The sequence below is a fragment of the Aegilops tauschii genome, chromosome 4 (genome assembly GCF_002575655.3).
Source record: "Aegilops tauschii subsp. strangulata cultivar AL8/78 chromosome 4, Aet v6.0, whole genome shotgun sequence".
NCBI classification, from domain to species: domain Eukaryota; kingdom Viridiplantae; phylum Streptophyta; class Magnoliopsida; order Poales; family Poaceae; genus Aegilops; species Aegilops tauschii.
Genome location: NC_053038.3, coordinates 427,836,410 through 427,841,762, shown reverse-complemented (window position 1 = coordinate 427,841,762; position 5,353 = coordinate 427,836,410).

Here is a 5,353-nt window from a genome sequence, read left to right as displayed (position 1 = left end):
TGAGGACAGGTGCAGCCGGCGCCGACAGCACCAAGAAGTCAATGAATTCGCCTCCAAAGATCCAGAGTTTATGCATTGGTCTAAAAGGCCTATCAGCTGGAGCCGGGCTGATCACCCAGAGGTGATGCCGTCTCTAGGCTCCTATGCGTTGGTATAGGATGCCACCTTCGCAACAGAAAGGCAAGCTTCTTGTGTCTCCCGAGTTCTGATTGCTGGAGGAAGCAGCATCAACATCCTGTACCGTGACACCATGGAGAAGCTGAACATCAAGACAAAGCAACTTATGCCCAGTCAGACCGTGTTCCATGGCATTGTACCCGGCCTGTCCTGCTCACCAATCGGCAAGATCAAGATAGATGATCTCTTCAGGGACAAGGATCACTTCCGCCGTGAAGCAGTCTGGTTTGAAGTGGTGGACCTGGAGAGCCCTTACCATGCACTACTTGGCCGACCTGCCTTGGCCAAGTTCATGGTTGTACCCCAATATGCTTACCTCAAGATGAAGATGCCGAGCTCCAAGGGCATCATCACCATAGTCGGAGACTATCAGAAATCATCTGCCTGTGCTGCAGCCAGCAGCCGGCTGGCCGAGTCCCTCGTGATTGCTGCTGAGAAGAAGATCCTTGACCGGGTTGTGGCCATGGACGGCAAGCAGCCGGACCTGTCGCCTGACCCCAAGGAGTCGGAAGCTCAGGGCTCCTTCCAGCCGGCCAAGGAGACAAAGAAAATACCTCTGGACCCAGAGCTCCCGGAGAGGTTTGCTGTTGTACGAGCCAACCTGGATAGCAAGTAGGAAAGCGAGCTCGTCGATTTCCTCCGTGAGAGTCGGGATATCTTTGCATGGTCCCCCAAAGACATGCTGGGTGTTTCGACGCATTTCGCCGAGCACAAGCTACATGTTCGAGCAGATGCAAAACCAGTCAAGCAGCCCCTCCGACGATTGTTGGAGGAGAAGAGAAGAATTGTTGGTGAAGAGATAGCCCGGCTTCTTGCAGTCGGCTTCATTATGGAGGTGTTCTTTCCAGAGTGGCTTGCCAACCCGGTCCTCGTACTGAAGAAGAACAAGAAGTGGCGCATGTGTATAGATTATACTAGCCTCAACAAAGCCTACCCCAAGGACCCGTTTGCCTTGCCTCGAATTGACCAAGTGATAAACTCCACAGCCGGATGCGAGCTGCTGAGTTTCTTGGATGCCTACTCAGGTTACCATCAGATCAAGTTGGATCCAGCCGACCGCCTGAAGACCGCCTTCATCACACCATTCAGAGCTTTCTGCTACCTGACTATGACATTCGATCGGCTTGAGAAATGCCGGTGCCACTTTTCAGCGTTGCATGCAGAAATGCCTCCTCAAGCAACTCGGCAGAAATGCCCACGTCTATGTAGACGATATTGTGGTGAAGACGGAGAAACGCGACACCCTGCTGGAATATCTCAAAGAAACATTTGACAACTTGCGCCGATTTCAGATCAAGCTCAATCTTGAGAAATGCGTGTTCGGAGTACCAATCGGCCAGCTCCTAGGCTTCTTGGTCTCTGAACGCGGCATCGAGTGCAACCCAGTGAATATCAAGGCCATAGAAAGGATGGAGATTCCCACCCGGCTTCGAGATGTCCAAAAGTTCACTGCATGTCTGGCTTCCCTCAACCGCTTCATCAGTCGTCTAGGGGAGAAGGCCCTCCCCCTTTATCAGCTCATGTGGAAATCCACTCACTTTGAGTGGAACAACCAGGCGGACGAAGCTTTTCACAAGTTGAAGAGGATGTTGGCCACACCACCTGTCCTGGCGGCACCGACTGAGAAAGAGCCCATGCTCCTTTACATTGCCGCAACTAGCCGGGTGGTCAGCACTGTCATCGTGGTTCAGCACCCAGAAGAAGGCCAAGCTCAGCTGGTCCAGAGGCCGGTGTATTTTTTAAGCGAAGTGCTGTCAGCCTCAAAGCAGAATTACCCCCACTACCAGAAGATGTGCTATGGCGTGTACTTTGCTGCCAAGAAGCTCAAGCCCTACTTTCAAGAGCACCCCATCACGATCGTTTGCATCGCCCCGCTTGCCGAGATCATAGGCAACCGGGATGCATTTGGCCGGGTGGCCAAGTGGGCTATTGCGCTGGCTCCTTACACCATCTTCTACCAGCCTCGCACCGCCATCAAGTCCCAAGTGCTGGCCGACTTCCTTGTCGACTAGACCGAGACCCAGTACCTGCCGCCGGCACCCGACTCCACCCATTGGGGGATGCACTTCGACGGGTCCAAGATGCGCACCGGCTTGGGAGTCGGCATCGTCCTCACCTCTCCCAAGGGTGACAAGCTCAGATACACACTGCGAATTCATTTTGCCGCCTCAAACAACGTGGAGAAGTACGAGGCGCTCATACATGGTCTCCGGCTGGCCAAAGAACTCGGCATCCGCCGGATCCTGTGCTATGGCGACTCGGACTTGGTGATCCAACAATCATCTGGCGATTGGGACGCCAAGGACGCAAACATGGCGAGCTACCGCTTCCTCGTTCAGCAACTCAGTGGATACTTTGAAGGGTGCGAGTTTCTCCACGTGCCACGGGCTGACAATGAGCAAGCAGATGCCCTGGCACGAATCGGCTCCACCCAGCAAGCTATACCAACCGGCGTCTCCCTCCAACGCCTCCTCAAGCCGTCTGTCAAGCCGTCTCCAGAATCAAACTCCATCTTCATGCCGCCTGACCCTGATGCAGTTGGATCTGACTTAGGGAACCCAGCAGGCGGCTCGGGGACTTTGACAAGCGGCTCGGGGACTGATGTAGTCGCACCCGGCTCGGGGACTTCAGAACCCAGCCCGGGGACTGCAGCAGTCGGCCCGGGGACTGCAGCAGTCGGCCCGGGGACTACAACGACACAGCAGACGGCGGCCGACTCCAACTCTTCACCACCAAACCCACCCGCCCTGGTCGCAGTAGCCGTGTTGGCAATAGAAGAAGTCGCAGCTCCATCATGGGCCCGGCCCATCCTCAACTTTTTGGTAAACAGAGAGCTGCCGACTAATGAAATCTCGGCAAGACAAGTTCAACGCCGAGCCGGAGCATACACAATAGTGAATAGAGAACTCGTTAGGCGCAGTGTCACTGGAGTCTTCCAGCGCTGCGTCGAGCCAGAGAAGGGCATTGCAATCCTCAAGGACATCCACCAAGGCGATTGCGGTCACCACGCGGCCTCAAGATCACTTGTCGCCAAAGCTTTCCACCGTGGGTTCTTCTGGCCGACTGCTTTGGAAGACGCCAAAGAATTAGTCAAACACTGCAACGGGTGCCAAGTTTTCAGCTCCAAGCAACACCTGCTGGCTTCCGCACTCAAGACCATCCCCCTCACCTGGCCCTTTGTTGTATGGGGGCTGGATATGGTTGGCCCATTCAAGACGGCACGCGGCAGCATGACACACCTGCTCGTCGCTGTCGACAAGTTCACCAAGTGGATTGAAGTGAAGCCAATCAAAAAGCTAAATGGGCCGACTGCTGTGACATTCATCGCAGACATCACCACCCGGTATGGCATACCACACAACATCATCACCGACAACGACACGAATTTTGCCAAAGGAGCATTGGCACGCTTCTGCGTGACACAGGGCATCCGACTGGACTTAGCGTCTGTTGCCCATCCGCAGTCAAACGTCCAAGTCGAGCAAGCAAACGGCCTCATCCTGTCTGGCATCAAGCCCCGACTGGTCATACCACTGGAGCGCTCGGCTGGCTGCTGGCTCGAGGAGCTGTCGGCCATCCTCTGGAGCTTGCGTACTACCCCGAACAAGTCAACCGGCTTCACTCCTTTCTTCCTTGTATATGGTGCCGAGGCTGTCATCCCAACTAACATCGAGTTCGACTCACCTCGAGTCACCATGGACATGGAAGCGGAGGCCAAGGAAGCACGAGAAGACGACGTTGACCTGCTGGAAGAGGGCCGGCTGTTAGCACTAAGTCGGTCCGCCATCTACCAGCAGGGTTTGCGCCGTTACCACAACCGCAAGGTCAAGCCAAGATCCTTCCAAGAGGGCGATCTTGTGCTCCGGCTGATCCAGCGAACAGCCGGCCAGCACAAGCTCTCGGCCCCCTCGGAAGGCCCCTTCGTCATCAGCAAGGCCTTGGGTGTAACATCCCAAATTTTCAATTTGGAATGTTATACATTAGATCATCATTGCATATCATATTTTATTGCATTTTGGCCGATCCTAGAAAATTCTACGCAACTCAAGGACCCACAGGAGAGAGTTGGGAATTTCGTTATTTTCATATTTCAGTTTTCTCAAATTTTGTAAATAGGATCATTTGATTTTATTTATTTTATCTTCAATTATTCCAATTATAAAAATATGAGTGAGGGAATAAAATGACTTTCCCAAAATAAAGGAGTATTGAGGATTTAATAAAAAAATCAAATAAGATTTTATTTTGGAGTTTTTCGCTATTTCATTTGGTTTGGAAAAATGCGTGTTTTTCAAAATAGCATTTAGGCCCCAAATAAATGTTCATCTTGTCCGGCTTGATTTTAGAAGTCGGTGAAAATTTATTTTGGGATTTTTGGAGTTCGTTTAGTATTTTTTTGTTTGTTTTTCTGCGCGTAATTACTTTCTTTAAAAAAAAACTCCTGCGCGCCCGACTGGGCCGAAGCCTAGCCGAGCCGGCCCAGCTCCCGCGCCGCCGTCTTCCTCCAGGAGACCGCAAGGCCGCCGCCGCCGCGACGCCGAGTCCGACCAGGACTCCGCCTCCCCGCCGCCTTGCCCCCTCCCCCAAGCCTCCCCCCTCCTTAAATACCCCCCCCCCCCCCGCCGCCTCACCCCGTCTCGCCTGCCGGATCCGCTGCCACCGAACCCGCCTGCCGCCGGAGTCGCCCGACGCCGAACCCGCCCAGTCGCCCAAGGTCGCCGCCGCCCCGGGAACCCCGCCGCCGTCGATGCCCGCAGCCCCACCGCCCCATGTCGCCCCGCCTCACCGGAGCACCTCGCCGGAGGTATACCGAGCCGCCACCGCCGTGGTCCAGGCTTTCTAAAGAAAACCCGATTCATTTTTTTAGAAAACCCTAAGGTTTTTTTATTAGATCGGTTTATTTTTTTCCGGTTTAGTTAAATAGCGAGCGTCCGCTTGTTCGTTCGTTTTAATGAACGCGTTCGGCATTTAGCCGCAGTTAACGAACATCCGTTCGTTAAACTGTTCGTCAGTTTTTCTTTTTCTCGGATTTTCCGCGATTATTCCAGATCGCGATTTCTGATTGAATTTTCGTTCTAGTATAACTTTTCGCTCGTTTATCGGAATCAGGCGATTCAACTGCCTAGAGTTTTGTCTCAAAATTCTCTTTCTGTTTAACCAACTCAAACAAGTTTTT